This window comes from Amphibalanus amphitrite, unplaced genomic scaffold (genome assembly GCF_019059575.1).
Source record: "Amphibalanus amphitrite isolate SeventyFive unplaced genomic scaffold, NRLGWU_Aamphi_draft 000084F_arrow, whole genome shotgun sequence".
Taxonomy (NCBI): Eukaryota; Metazoa; Arthropoda; class Thecostraca; order Balanomorpha; family Balanidae; genus Amphibalanus; species Amphibalanus amphitrite.
The window spans coordinates 54,484-71,063 of NW_024881580.1; the positions used below are offsets into that span (position 1 = coordinate 54,484).

Here is a 16,580-nt window from a genome sequence, read left to right on the forward strand (position 1 = left end):
AACGCCATATCTCGGTCCCAACTGTGACACAATACTGCCACACTTCACATCACAGCCGCGGTTCTCCATCACAGCTCAGACCCAGCTATAAGACAGTCGCGTTTCCGGTGCCGCTGCCGCCGCTGCCGCAACTGATTGTCCCCCTCGGCCCTCCAGCGCCTTCATACACCCGGGCCCCTACAGGCTGCACCCACCCAGCCAAAACGCCGGCCAGAGGCGGCACTAGACTGCACTTATTCCGCTTCAGCAGCGCGTCTGGACTGGCTAGAACGGTCACCCGACAGCAGGCGAGATTCGTTTACATGCGATGATGTTGATATTGATGATCATAAACTTTCGATTGATTAACATCCAGAGGCAAGTTTAACAAGACGAACATCCTGAGCCACTTTCTACGTAAATAAATTACACAAGTCGTGCATAACAGCTGTTCTATTGCGGACATATCATTATGATATCGGTGTGAGATTAAATAAAAAAGCATCTTCATTGTAAGTCTACTTCCGTTTCCTCCGCCTCCTTTACACAAAAGCTACGAGCAGAGTAGATACGAGTGCGAGTACAATTTTGTTCAAACTACACTCGTTAAAACTCGACTACGCTGGAAACTCTCACGTTCGCCAAGCGTAATGACCTGACCTGACCCTTACCCCAACCTCCCATGCAATGTTTATCACGACTGTTTGTTTGTCTGTCACTAAAGCTGAGGCCACACAGCACACAGCCGACCCAAACCACTCACGATTGCACCAAAATAGCCCACAGGCCGCGAGCGCCCCGGGCTGTTCGCACCGTGGGTCGCCAGGGGGTGGTCTGGTGCAACTACCTCCGAAGACACGCACTATCTCTCACTCTCTCCACCCACCACCCGCGGCTCTGCCCACAGCTGCAGGGCGGGTACGATTGCCTGGCACCGTACGCCCGCCTTGTCCCAGGATGATGGTGAACTGTCTCCGTGGGATCGGCGAAGCGTTACGTCGCGCCTACTCTGGAAATCGGGCGTGGTCGCCCTCCAGCTCAGTGAGAGTGCGAGCTGACCAGCGGTCTTTCAGTTTCGACTGTTACTGGAAACAGCTCACACTGGGCTTTCGGTCTGGTTTCTTCGATGACAGTTCTTCTGTTGAAACATCAGCGAAATAGCGTTCCCAGAACTGATACCTTCAAGATCTTACTTGCTTTAAATTGTACACACTTTTCGATCTTATTTTTCTAGTTAAAGTTTCTATGAACTTTTAATGGACTTTAAACATCAATTATATGACTGCTTGCTTGAAAAATCTGGCGAACCAAAAAAATCAATTACAGTCATTTAGGAGACGGTCGGGGACATTTGATTCCTAAAATTAACTATTTCACGTCTTTCGTTGTGTCGGAGTTAATTCAGTGCGGATCTTTACCACACTGCCGCGGGATTATGGCTCGGTGGTGGCCCGATCGTCTCGGGGCGGCTATGACACAGCGTGGGAACAGCCTGCGGCTCGTGCGTTTGTGAAAGTGGCCGACGGTGGGGGCGTCATGCTTCTCTGACGCCGGGGGCGTCCACGGTAACCGCACACTTGGTGCGTACTTGGTACGTGCTTGGTGTGTGGTTGCTTTCTTACACATGCAAATGAATATGTATACTGAGCACTATGAAGTGTTTGACTCTGTAAGTAATAGAGAAAGAGCCCATTAAGTTTCTTTGCTTTTATTTTACTTTAAATTATCCCGTAGAAGCTGTTTTTACCTCATAATTTAATCACAGTTTGCTGCTTCATTCTTTTTCAACTGTATGTTAACTGCCTGGTGCAAACATATGCCCTCTGAGTATAGCAGTTTACACTCAATATACTTATATCTTGTTTCGTTTTCTCCCTCCGTCGCTAGGTGCTCAATGCTTATGCTCGCTTGAACAACACTCCAAGACACATATGCATATTGCATATGTGTCTTGGAGCACATGTGCTCACCTACACATAAAATACGACATCGACTCCCCTCCTCAGCCGGTTCATTCCGCGCACCTGCAGTCGTAGGTCACGGGCGGTGACCCAGGGCGCCATATTCAGACTCCTTCGTACCGACTGATGCGGGGTGGTCTTCACAGTCAGCTGGCCACCCGGCGCGCCACGCGCCGCCGATGCGCCGCCTTCGTCGCAGGTCGCGCGGGCGATACCGTGGATACCGTATACCGTACCTACTGGTTTACCGGCCGCAGAAATACCGGCGCAGCAGCGACCCGGCGCGACTCGGTGACCCGACTCCACCACAGACAAAAATCGGTCGCAGTTTCTGATAGCTATAACCATAGACTTTTTTCTTTAAGGAATAGTCGAATAACATCATGCATTGTTAGTGAAACTAGATAAAGTTCGTAAATTCAGGGCTGGCTGACAAGTGGCATCCTAGGCCGATTCATGCATCACGTTGCCATTCATGTGTGAAATGAGTGATGTCATTATTAGAGGCTTTAGAGAGCTGACGCGCTGGACTGAACGGAAGATAAACTGTTTCGTTCATTATTTTTTTAGAGCAATTCAGGCTATTTTGGTGAGACTCCGACTCCGTTAAAAAATGCAATTACAGCAATACTACTTTCATAAATTCAGCTCGTGATGCATGTAAATATTGCATGCTAATTGTGCACCATACTGGCCTCAATTACTTCACATTCCCTTGGGACTTTGCTATGCCCGGCGCTCAATGATGCCACACGAACTCAGTGATGTATGTGAGCAGCATGACGTCACCTTTTGGCCCGCTGCAGATCGCCCGTGGCAGAATCGGGTCTGGCGGTGCGACTGGGTCCCTGTCAAACCGCAGCTTCACTCTCACAGCAGTATGGAGTTGCAGACAGAGTTGGGTTGCGAGCGGCGCTACTCGGAATGTGAAGTAAAAGTCTCGTCACTTGCTTGCTGCTTGTAATCGTGCATGCTGGTAACAAGATACGAGTAGGATCAAAATAGATATAAACGAATGAATGAATTCCTTTAATCAGCCGCTCAAGTGTCAATGAATGAACAAAGCGTTTATTGATTTCGAACTGCTCTAATGCGGTTTCACTCGAGCGATAATTACAGGATCAGCTGTCTGTGACGCTGGTTCGTTGACTTGTTGTTAGAATCAGTCAGCATTCATTAGCCACCTATAGAGTGATGCTTGTTTAATCACTAATTACCACTGTCGCGCGGCGACTAGTTTTTAAGTCCAAAACATCAAAATTACTCGTGCTACACCAAACGTGAAAGTGATTCACTTTCTTTCTGGCACCCACAATTTGCGACACCGTCTGATCATAGCTCTGAACACCTTACCAGCGAGGTGGAACGAATGGGTTAGGATGGTCTACACCACTAAATTTATTTAAGCATATGAGTCGCTTTCTATGCTCGTGCAGTGCCTCAAGGCCAAAGTTTCTATGCACTGCATTAACTACATCGACGTAATAAGCGCATGCGCATACAAATTACATAATGGTTCTTCCTGCACAATTCGTAGAGCTATCCTTTGTATTGAGCCGAGACATAGACCTCTGTATACAACAGAGGTCTAGCCGAAACTTTCATCAAACCTGTTAATTCAATTCTATGAAAAAATTGGCATCACCCAGCATCCGGAATCGCCGTCTCTTTGGCGCACTGCTGACCATTTACGGCCACCTTTCATTAGAAAACATCCGGCCTCCGATAGTCGCTGGCCCCTGACTGGGTAACCCAGAAACGAGTGGGTGCGCCGTTGCTGGAATGGGCGCCTCTGAGATACAATATGGCCATTCGGTGGTGATAGCCTACAGAGGCGTCCTCCGGACCATCTATCTCGCCGGGGAGTGTCGCGGGCGACGGAGAGAGAAACTGCAGCCCGGCAGACGGACAGACGGACGGACGGACGGCGCCGACCATCTGTCGAGGGGCCGCGGCGCTCTCTAGTGGCCCCCGGCTGTGTCGGATAGTGTCCTGAAGAAATGCAGCTCATTTAGCCGATCTGCGTCTTGATGAGCTGTAGCTCGGACATGCAACAGTGCTTTCAAATTACATATGCAGGTGTATCATGCATGAGTCTGTGCTTCAATAAATAGGTGTCCAGGACGAGAATATAAAATTACACACTGCCCAGCACAGAAACCTTATACAACCCGGCTGTCCGGCAAAGGGAACGCACAGAGCTGTCCGGTATGCCAGCGAAACGTTGCACGGTCCGGGCGTCGCAAGACCCGCCTCAGCCGCGCTGGGTTCCCTCTGGTGGTAGACTGTGCCGCCAGACACGCAGGGTTACTGGCTTGTGCAAAGCTGCAGTCTCCCGACGCCAAAGTCGGCTGTGCTGCGACATCACGCATTGAATAGGTTTTCGTTCTTGTGATGAACTGCAGTCACCATTGGAAAACGCCTCAGGATACTGTGCCGCTGAACACTAGGATATCTTCCTATGTGTAGCGGCAGTCTCCAAGGGTTGAGGGCTCCTGTACATGACAAGCATAGACAGAGATGCTTTTCCTGTTATAGCACTTACTTTTTTGACTTAACCTATTTCTCTCACTATGCATTAGAGAGTAAGCATGCTTATATAAGTAAACTATCGGAGATATTTAGCTTTAGGAGTTATCGCCCTTTTCAGAAACCACCCGATCTACTTCCCGGTCCACACGGCAGTGAGCGTGCTTAGCGTCAGTAAAAGTCGGCCAGGAATGATGTCAGCACGAGCTCCAGACAGATGACCAGAATTTGTCCGAGATCAGAATCGCCAGTTGGTCGGCGGGACATCAGAGACACGCGAACCAGCTCGGTCTCTTTTGACTTCAGATATCTACCACCCGGTGAGGCTATGGTGCATGTGTGCGTGCATAATCGACATTCGGTAATATACCTAAATGCATGTACAGTGGGTCTATTTAAGATCTCCAGAGCCACCACGTGGCGCTACGGTCGGGGTAGGGCGAGTCCAAATCCCGAGGGAAGTGAGGTCACCGGTCATTGTGGGGGAAGGAGGGAGGGGGAGTGAGGCGGTATCACGGCGCATGGGGCGTGCGTAGCGCCGGGAGTGGTCCGCCCAGGGCCGCCCGCCACTGCGCCGAGGCTGAGGGGAGGGGATGATAGCTGCGGGTGCGTTCACTCCGGTATGATGGTATCCTGTTCATGTGGAACCGGCAAGAACGCGACTGAAGGGAGTCATTATCTCAAACAAACGGGCAAGCCAGAGGCAGCGTCGGTTCCAGCCAAAATGTTGAACAATGATAATTGAAATCTAGGACGTATTCATAGCATGCAACTTTTCAGTCGATTGTTGCATGATGCTTTTCATGATGCATGATGAGGCTTTTCTAAACTGTTATTTGAGTTAGATATTTTTCATTTGGCACGTTCAGTTTAGGTGGGTTTTATCGGGTCGAAAAGAATCAGAATAGAAAAAAGAGTTGAAATGGCTCCAGACAAATGACAAAAAATATTTTCTAAAAAAAAATAAAACTTAGCTAAACGTTTATAAGCGATAATTTTGACTTTTGGGGAGGATATTGGGGAAAGATGTCATCGTGCTTAGGTGTGTTGCAGTAGAAGGAAAGATTTTGGTTGTGTCTAGATAAAACCAGACCCGGGAGTGGGGCTCGAACTCACGACATCGCGTTCAGCTCACAGGTTACCCAACCTAAACGCTACGAGCACCTATCGCCCTGCGCAGCTTGCTCAGTGTTTCGGCTAAAGTTCGGCCAAAGTGTCTGACGTCTGTCAATGTCACGAGGCGAAACCCCAAGGTAAATGTCCGTCCCGGTAGCTCGGTCGGTAGAGCGTTGGACTCCATGTGCCATGTGGTGAAGGCGCACGTCCCGGTTGCAAAAGTCCGGGTTCGAAATACGACGTGTGCTTGACGTTTTTTGAGCCTCCTGACGGGTATGGTTGTGGTTGGTGGCAGGCCGCTGCAAGGCAAAGTCGAGGGCCTGAGGGGACCGGCCGTGCGCGGCTATGTGCGCACGTTAAAATTTGGACTTTAAACCATAGACCATTTTGCCATAGACTAAACCTCAAAACCATAGTCTGCAATAGACCAGGAATTGCTTGATCGGAGGGTAGATGGCAGGGTCAACACTTAACAAGCTCAGCTTAGCGGGGACTCTGTCCTTGTGATTCCTTCCATCCAAAAGGTTCCGGCCAAATTTAGATTAAAAAAGGGGAGCCGAACCAGGTTGGGCCCGAGTTGAACCAGGCTGGACCGAGGTCATACATGCAATCATGGTCAGACAAAACAGAAGTTTATTTCGGGTCAAATATTTTTATTAACTGATCTTATTGTTTTTTTAGCTTACACGCATAATAACTTTTAGCTTTTTTAACTCGAGACTTCATGCACAGAAATGTAGCGTTCGTCCACTTTTCCTCATCGTCTCTTAGCGACTTGATTTCATGTGGCGGCGGAACGGGGGGGGGGGCATCGGGGCACCGTGCCCCCGTTTAATTTTGGCATTTTAACATTAGCCCTATGGGCGTTGCATGGAAAGAATGGGACCAAAAGTCGGCAGTGCCCCCACTTCGTTAAAGGTGTTCCGCCGCCACTGCTTGATTTGACCCTAAAGGCGTCTTACCAGCAAAAAAAAAAAAAATCACCTGCGTTATACCTAAATATTTGCCCAAGGACGCTCTACGCAAGAAACGCCAGCTGGCCAAAAAACTGGCGAACGAATACGATCTTTCTATAAGTGCTTGAATTATATTCAATGAAAATTTCAGGAGACATAAATAATCTTAATCCTTATAGCTAGGCGCTGGCGGAGCAGTCGCTAGCATTCCATTGCCAGCTGTATTATCAACGCCACATTTGCATTACTTTGGGTGCATCATAAGTAACAATAGGTGAACCCGGGGGGGTGCGCCCCGGGCTTTTAACATTACGAAAAGTGGAGACACCTTCGCTAGCGCTGTCAGCATCGTAAGCATTCTAAACAACAACTGCAGTAATCCCACCAATCAGCGTAGGACAATACTCGACGCTCATTGGCTGATAAGCCAGTGACGATTTTGGGGGCCAGAGCGTTAGAGGTAACCTATAGCAGCACGGGCCGCTAAGTTTAGGACTTGATTTTGATATTATTTAGGCCAGTCTGATAAAAACTCTGGTCGGTTATGAAAACTGCAATTCATTCTAGTAGTGGTCCGACAAGTCTTTTTGCTTTTTTCTAAAACAATTCGTTGAAAAATGAGTTATTAGATGCGTACTCATGCCAAATTTGCCCCGTTACCATGGCAACCTGAGTTTGTTTGGTCCCGAGAGTCGCGGTTACTAAATTCATTGTTGTCCCCAGTTTTTCGTCGGGAGCGTTCTACCTGGTTTACATAGCCTTGGGTGAACCGGACACAGCAAAACCATGCCTCATTATCCTTTCCTTCCAAGCTGCCAAGCTAACCGGCCGCCCGGCCCACCACCGCGATATGGAACAACGCTGGAGTGCGCCATTTGCCTACGGCAGTGCCCCACCGCGCCGGGGCTGTTTGACAGGTCACCCGCACCGTGACCTCGCCACCCGTCCCCCCCCCCTCCCCGCCCACCTCCCAATCGGGCCCAGCTCGGTAGTGACCTCTCCTTGAATTTGACATGGACTCGACTAAGGCTCAACGCCATCTAGTTACGTCTGGAGATCCTAATAAGATCCACTGTACCTAAGTAAATCCCTTTATGTTCATAGCTTCTTATTGAGTGATGATCCCTCTAATGAATGCGTTTGAGTCTCTGAGACTTAAGGAAATTGAGGACAATTCACAGACAGCTCAGAGCCAGCTCGTGACACTACCAGCTGAGTCACATTCGACTCATAACTGAGTCATGACTCGCTACCGAGTCACGACAGTCGGGGGAACGTAACACGACGCTACCACAACCGCAAGGCGCTGTGATGACAGCGCCGCCAATCTACTCCCGTTCTTTTCGTGGCATGATACCGAGCTGCCGTCATCACCGCAGTGGCAGACACCACCGCCGACCGAGCCGCACAGAGTCAGCCAGGTGTGCAGCCAGTATGCAGACCAAGCCTCCGAAATTTTATGAAACTGGGTCTAAATTGGGAAATATTTTACACACAAGACTAAGAACCGGAATGAGTCACCTGAACTCTCATCTCTTCCAAATTCAAAAAAGTGAAACATCAATGTGTGCTTGTGGCTTTCTAAACGAGAACGTTCGGCATTATATCCTTGACTGTCCACTCTACGAACCACTAAGGCTAGAAATGTTTCAAACTATTTCTTATCAAATAGGTATTGAACTAAATGAAATTTCTCCTAAGCAAAAACTTGACTTCCTTATTCACGGTGAAACTCTGGACGATGAGAGCGGCTGCGCGGTCGCACATCTCTTTCAAAAATTCATTTTATCATCAAACCGGTTTACAGAACACTAAATTCAACACCAAGATACCACCTTGATCTAGGTTGTCAGGCTGCGGTTGGACGTGGCGCTCCGGACTGACCGTGCGGTGGCTCGCGCACACTGCTTTACTGCTCGGTGTCTGTCGTGGCGGCGACAGCCAACTCGTATGCTTTGAGTTTTGCCTATCAAATGTTTTCTGTATTTTAAGTTCAGGATCTCATCTGGTATGTTTTTGTCTGTTTGTTTGTATTTTCTTCTTCCAGAGCGATGCTCAAACTCAAGCGCTTTGCGCTTTTGCATCCCTCTGCTGCATTCTTCCGGAATCTTTCTGTCTCTGATAATAAACATTGTGTGTGTGTGTGTGTGTATCGCTGTTAGTGGCGGGCCCCGACCCAGAGCGCGCGACCGGGGCAGCCACCGTGAACCCGCGACGCCCCGGCCGGCCTGCTCTCACTGCGTGCCGGGGGTGCCGCGCTCAGCGTCACGGCCACCCTAACGTGCGTCCAGCGGGGGAAGGGAATAGTGCGTACTTGTTGTGCGAGAGACGGATGCTGAGAATCGGAAGTAGTGAATGAACGCACGTGCAAAAATTGTGCCAAAACGTGTTAAAATGAAACGCTACGCTCATGGACAAAAAAGAAACGAAGAACAATGGCGCGTCACATCCGATGCAATTTTGGAGGCATGAGAAAAATTAGCTCGTCAAATACGCTTAATATGAGAAATTTGTCACGCCCCCGCATTTATTCTGTCCAGCTATGATGAATATCAGAGATGGCGGATGATTTTTTGCTAGAATTACGCAACTTTGTCTTTTGGCAATTCATAAGACCATCACTCAGGTTCCAAGCAGCGGGAGGCAGACGCTAAATTTATACGCACGGAATCTGATGAGCGGGTGACCTCGGACGTACCCTGACGTAGATGAATGAATCTGCGCACACCTCTACATCAAGCGAAACCCATGCCTAGTTATTGTGTGAATTCCTGGGAGCTTTAAAACCCGTTCCTGTGTGATTGGTTGCCAGCCATCGAAAGAACATCGAGTCTGCGAGGGAGCGTCCGTCGACTCGGCCTTCCAGGTAGCGTTCTTCGCTGATTGGCCAGCCGGGAGTGGCTCGCTCATCCATAGTCGAGGCGCGCCTCAATATGCAAACGGGCGCGGTGCTGGCGGATGTACGCAGATGTGTAGACGAACGGCCGGACGCTGACCCCGTGTCACGGTCACGCCGGGATTGTGTCGACAGAGGTCACGCGTCGGGGGTGCTGGTACAGCGCGGGTGCGGGGTCGCACTGTGGGGCATGTGCGCAGCTGAGGACGAGGTCACACATCGAGAAACGCGACGGGGCGCCGGTAGAACACGACGAGAAATGACAACAAGGAAGAGATCACAAACTCGAGGAAAACTTCATTAGAGCCTAGAGCGGGGGGATATTTAGTTTTGACAGATATACCAAAGACACTCAAACACCGAAGTGCTTAGATTATATCCAAATCGCAAAGGACCCAAAATGTAAAAATATATAAGCACATCTCACTGCATCATAAAGCTATTTAAGTTAAATGAACTCAATGCAAAATGCTGCACAAATTCCATAAGCAGCTGAATAAATTACACCACCACACCTCTTCGAGCCAGTGAATAAGCAAGCGAGCAAATAGTGACACTGCAAAAGTGTCCAAGGCCATATGACACGCATGATACGCATCAGTCCCAGCTCATGTAGAACACTGGCGATGTGTTACCGAATAGGATGTCGTAGTAAGAGACCTTACACTCTTACAGCCGCGGGGACGTTTCGCTGTGTGTGTGCCCCGGGCAGAAAGAGTATGGTAGGGGTTCTAATGGTGAGAAATACGCAAACAGCCCGCTCAGGACGTGCTTCAGATTAGAAAGTTACCTAGCAGCGTGTTCAAGTCGTAGTGGAGGTACAGTGAGAACGGAAATTGTGGTGAGCTTTTACGATATAGGCTCGCAACGCAATGCATGTTACATTAATGCTTCATTCGCTGTTTTTTTTTTTTTGTCAGATTTGTCAGATTGTCAGCACAGTCACTATATTTGAAAGCAATTCCATGGTAGGCAAACAATATTTAAAAGCGTGTTGCTTTTCTTAACTTACTTATCTAGGTGGCAACAGAAGAGCCTATAAATCAGTACCATGCAGAATAAAGTTGCACCCACTGTGCCTTATGCGTTGTTCATCTATAGGTATTATTAGTCCTACACTTAGCAGTTAGCAGGCTTCATCACTGTCACTTTTCATGACTTTGTTGCTGCATATTACGACACACTTTTTGTTGTAATATTCCGTGACAAACATCCGCTTCGCCATAATTACCTAATATGCCCTGATTGTGTAATTAAATGTGCACTCCTGAATTACCGATGGGAGGAATGGCATCGTTGTGCCAATAACAGTGGTGTAAGCTGTGAAAATCCGTGTGTTTTATGCCACCTTGGTAGCAGTAGCGCCGGCGGCAGGGTGAATGCTCCAAAGAAAACTACACTGCCCATGTGGGAACAGGCACGTGAGAATCTGCCGCCAGCCCCTGTGAGGCCTCCCTCCCTCTGCAGCAAACCGTCGCCCCTCTCCGGTAATAAAAAATGCGCGCAAATCAAGCAGATTGCAAACTGGCGCTGTTATTTGCAACGCCCTTTATCCTCACCAAATCTTTCTGGGGCTGCTTCTGGGCCATCAGTGCGACTGATAATGCACCGACCATTGTGAGGAAGCCCTCGCTTGTGTCGTGCGCGACCACGAATCTGTAGCCACAATCTCATTGTTCTGAATAACTATGCATGAATGGAACCAAGTTTTGCGACATTGGAAAAGTAGACCATCTGTAGTGCAGCTTTCCTGAGGGCTTTGTCACTGAAAACATTTGTTAAGCCAATGTGCTGACAGCAGGAATGCTTGCAAATGATCGCTCAAAGCTTGTTAACTTCTGCAATGAATAAATTGGATAAATAAATTGGACAAAGTTTTTTTTTTTTGCTTAAGCTTGGAATGGAGAACCAGCATTTAGTTGCGAATAACTGAATCATTGCAGATGTCATGATTACAATCAGCTTCACACAGGAAAAAAAAACAATTCTAACGAATAGTGTTTGTCTATTTCAAACAACCTGCGGTTACCAACTGCATGCAGCTCGTTGGGTCGTCGCATTTTCATGGGTGGAGGGAGATGCGGTGTCCAAATTGTTTTCAGTGAGAAACAGTTAAAACGTCATGCGTTGGTGTGTCAGTCAGTTTGACATCGCTTGCAAATCAGCTACTCAATTAGCCATAGGAATATCACTATATCGGCATCCTTCACCACAAGGGCATCCCACATGGACCAGAGATTCGACTTACCTTGAGTCCGTAAGATTCTGTTTTATGTAGATCCTTTCCTTGCCTTCGCTTCACTAGCTGTCACCTCGTGATCTCCAGTGTCTCACTTATTTCTGTCCAGCACTTATGAGTTTCTTCGACTCGTATCAGCTCTTGCCTCTCCCCTACATGTCCACTCTGTTAGCACACTCCTCGTTTGTCCAACTCGCTCTCCCAGTACCGCACTCCAGTCCCCGTGTCCGTAGCCACTCGTGTCGACCTCACGTGCACATTGCCATGCGCTGCGCGCTGCCGCATCCGCGCCGCATCCGTCGCTGTCCGCGAGCCGACTGCGGCGGCGGCGCGGCGCCTCACTTTCCTCCGTCGGCCGCCGCAAGTGCGCCAAAGACGCCGTGAGCGCAGTGAAAGGAAACAGCGCGAGGGCGTCCGCACGCGTCGCCGCCGCCGCCGCGGGCTCCGCGCGCCCGCTGACGAGCGTCGCCCTCCCCCGGATCCCTCATTAAACAGGCGCTAATCGAGGCGCACGCCAGCCGCTCTAAACATTAGCAGAGGCGGAGGAGACTTCCGATTGTTGGAGTGGTTAGGAGATGCCTGGAGCGTTGACAGATGTTTAGAGTGAGGTCGGCAGCGGTCGGCGACATGGATGGAATACTAAACAGGCAATCATGAACACGTGCAACTAATTGGTTGACTCTTGTATCATCTGATGGTTGGGCTTTGCAGTGAAATTACCACATACCCGCAGCAAGTCCAGTGGTTTGGTGACAGGCCGCTCAGCAACCAGCTCGCCATTGTCCATCCCGAGTGTTTACGGCGCAGTGTTTCACGCCCAGGAGCGTCACTCTGCGGTGGGCGTCCACACAAGAGAGCGCGTAACTCGTCAGCTCCCATTGTGACCGCGCACCGAGCCGTCTGCCCGCGGCGGCTCGGCGGTCGGCAAAGGGAAGCGACGCTCCGCACCCAACACCTGCCGCCGTATTGCCTCATCAGTCTGTTTAGCCCGCGGCCGGAATCGGTACTCGTCTGTTTGGGTATGCTTGGAAAGTCTCAGGAAGCTACGACAGACAAGGAGAATGCTCCCAGCTGTCTACCAGGCGACATGTGATGAGCACGAGCTCGCAAAGAAAGAAAGAAAGAGGGCAAGTCGAGACGATGCCTCGTAGATAAACAAATGTGGGGTATGATGAACGAGCAGCTCATTGATAACTCAGTATTTGGACTTTGGAGCATGCAAGGAAGCGACAGGGTGCCTTGTGATGATACGACTATGAACACTGAACAGTGCACTTCCACATTTTCATTACAAGCTCTTATTTCATTGAAGCTAGCCGCTCTACAACGAAAGTTGCGAATGACAGATGTGCTCAATAAGTGTAATTTGGTGCCCGTTTAGGGTGAAAATTATTGAGTGGATTGAGTGTTGGATAATTATGCAGCTCATTGTGCAGACCTTGCTATTGCGTCGCTACTCTTCCCGGGAAGAGTCGGTCAGCGAACTCCTAAAACGATCGGCGATTGCATAGCATAAGTCCTTGTCTAAGCACTAAGCGGGTACCTATGCATAGCACATTGAACGACTCGCTTACATTTGTCCGTAGTATTTTATTTTTAGCACAAGCGGATACAACTTCTTATCATCTTCGCACATGTTATATTTGGTAAGGTTATATTTGGTATGTAATTGATAAGTATGACTGAGTTGGGGATCGGTGATCCTTTTAGAAATGGCACTCAGCATCAAGGCGTGGAATATTTATCCTAATGGATATATATTTATTACAATCACGTGAGAGGCCTTAGGACATTCATATAAAATCGTGTCACATTCTCTTGCAGTAAAGTACCTCAAGAGCGTAATCTACCCCATATAAAACAGGTGCTCGATCACTTTGAATACTCGTGTCTGATCTGCGATTAGTCACGGTTCTTGAAAGTCGTTTTTGCTCTCGAATAAATGCCGTCAATTGCTTCATGCGTCACAGACAATACATCATGCCGACCGGCCAACGAATGAGCTCGGGTGCCCTCCACGGTCAGAAACAACCCGATTACCGAGCCCCAACCATCCCCGGTCTAGAAGGGACTATTCATTATCAGAAATTAGTCGTGCTTACCTCGCGCACCGACCCGGAGTTTTTGTGGCACTCTCATTACCGACCGCGACTGGTCTGCGGCCGCAGAAAGTATGCCCCCGCGGCGACGCAGGGTGCGGAGAGGTGCACCCTGCCCGCCCCGGGGCCGTCCGAACGACCAGGACCTCATGTACCCGGTCCAGCGCGCACCCATTGCCCAAGGACCTCAGTCCTGGCGAGTGAAAACTATTCGGAGCGGCGGCCCCTCGCCGCCGGCCGCCGGGGTGGCGTCTGGCTGGCTAACTTTCGCTGCTTCTGCCGGGCCGCTGACGATGAATCCAGCTCCGGCGGGCCCATTGCCTCCGGACGACATCTGTCAGACGGTGGATCGTACATTCCGCGGAGAGACCGTCCATGGTCGACGGAGAAAACACGCCGGTGATCGGCCGCGCCGGCTGCCGAGTGAGCATGTCTTACTTCCGTCTGTGAGGCGAACAGTTGTCCGACACTGCGTGGCTGAAATTCCATTAGATAGGGGTGGCGTAACATGTAAATTATCGACGAAAGATAATCGCTTTCGAAGTTAATGTTATTCATATATTTTAACATTCATACCGTGGTAGAATTAATTCAGTCATGCTTATTTCCGATAGTAAGCGAAAATAGTAGGAATTTTTATGACGAAGCTTTTACTTTTAGCATGGTTTATAAATCAATTCAAAATTATACAATCAGAGCCAAGGCACTCACGTCAAATTATATTAGTTTCATAACATTGGTCAAGTAACAAACGCCGCTGCCTGCCTATGTATGTCGGCGTTCGGTGCTGAGCCAAAATCAATAATCGTATTTGTGCTAGAGATGAGCCTCTAGTTAGCCTGTCGGTTCGTGTTTCCGTCCTTCATCGACTATTGTCTCGACATGTGATGCGTCTAATGTCGGCGTCGGTGACCAAAAGCAGACGATCGGAGATACAACGCGTCTACAGTGTACAACGCGTGTAAGAACGCATCTACATTGTGCATTACCTCTTGCTGTGCATCTGTCTGAGCAGTGATTACTGTCAGAGATGAACTGAGGGATGAACGGGGATGAACCTCAGTCACAACTCCAACACACGCTCTGTAGACTCTCCCAACTCCGATCAAGCGGGGGCGACTCGATGTCTCTAGTCTTCACTCCTGCCAGGCTGCAAGTGCAGTATCGCGAACCCAAGACCGCCCACCTCCCGACCTCGGGTGCCCCCGGGCGACCGCCGCGCCGACCGAGCAGCGTCACCGAGCCATCGAGACCGTCACGTCACGTTCACGGTCCGTGACGTCACGCGTCACGTCCTCGGCGGTCAGCGTGCGGTCGGTGCGCGGGTCGCGGCTCCGGTAAAACACGGGTGCTGTGGTGTGGATCACTGATTCCATACGGTGTGCCGGTGAATCACACTTCCCTGAAGATGTCGGGCAAATATGAGCTGTCATCAGCCTCACAGTTGTCTTGGAAGTTTGGTTAGGTTAGTATGCTGTGATCCTTAAAGGTAGTGTGCCAGCTTTCTTGGACCGTATGGAGTTAATGGCCCAGATAAGGAGAACCGGATTTTTAGAACTTATCCATACCTTCAAAACTCATGGAAACGTCTTAAATTCTTCAAATTTTGAGTACCCCAGTGCGAAATTCGCCCCGACGGGTTGTCGGTCGTACCCCAACCACATTTCACACCACTATGAACAATAAATGCACACACTGAAATCGCTATTACCGATATGCTCATCCAATCAAGTTTCGATAAACCCGTTCATCATCATCTCCTGCGGTTTCGAACACGCCTGTTAGGTGGCTTCTGATGCTCGTCGAGGTCGGAATTTCCAAATACGCGTGGTGCGTCGGGCCGCGCGCTCTGACTTCGGCCAAGAAAAATGCGTCAGCTGATCATTGTCATTTCTGCCACCTGCGTGTGGTGAAATGGGGTCATAACTTATAAGACGGCTTTTTCATATCAATCATTTTACATAAAATCATATTTCAAACCATAAATAATGTTCGACAGCCAAATAAAAGAAACAATACAATACGGGCTTACAGTTTAAGGCTCGACATTGTGTTGTCTACGATTAAACAGCTGATAACTCATTCCCGTACGTCGTATGGTCGTAACACTATAATGACCTTTGCTTATTGTCACAAGTGCGCCGCATTCGCGATTGTTGCCCGACGCCTGTTTGCAGGTGAGCCCACTACAGTTGTTATACATATCTAAAAACCGAAAAACTTTTAGGCGAAAAAGGCACTATTCCAGGCCCATTTTTGATTTTTTTTTGCGATATTAGGTAAAAACAGAAGCTTCTTATCCTAGGAAAAATAAAATGGGAAATCTTTCAAAGGTGGCACACTACCTTTAAACGCTGCAATGAAGGGCGAGTTTTTCATGTTTTGAGATGCGTTGAGAGTGCCCAGCACGCACAGGATGAACTCCAGTGACCCAGGGGTTGTCGGGCCGGTCGCCGCCGGTGACCGCTCGGTGTAATGGGCCACTTATGTTAGTAACGAGCCCGCGTTTGGTATGGGGAGGCCGACCATGAAGTCGTGGTCGAATCGAGAGTGATGGACGCGGACGCCGCTCGCCGGGCACCCCAGGCAGAGGTCAACGAAACAGCCGCCGCAGAAAATCCAGCGTCACCTTCTCTTGCCGCTACATCAGTTAGAACACAAGCGTAAGAGATAAGTTGGAACATTGTTCTAGAAGCGGGGATTTAATAGGACAACAATTTTACGCCGGTTGGACGGGAGCTCTCCCTCGCCGGACGACCAGTGAAGTGCCAATTTCTGGGCCGAGGTCACCGGTGCTGTTTGGAT

General features: G+C 49.4%; 1 protein-coding gene across 1 annotated transcript in view; it reads right to left on the minus strand.

Moving 5' to 3' along the window:
- Nucleotides 1-12,263, minus strand: part of LOC122379799 — a 33,345-nt gene extending 21,082 nt beyond the window's left edge. Inside the window, exon 1 of the mRNA XM_043362288.1 lies at nt 11,686-12,263. The gene's annotated coding sequence lies outside the window, so the exon portion shown is untranslated. The remainder of the gene's footprint in view (nt 1-11,685) is intronic.
- Between the last annotated feature and the right edge of the window lie 4,317 nt (nt 12,264-16,580).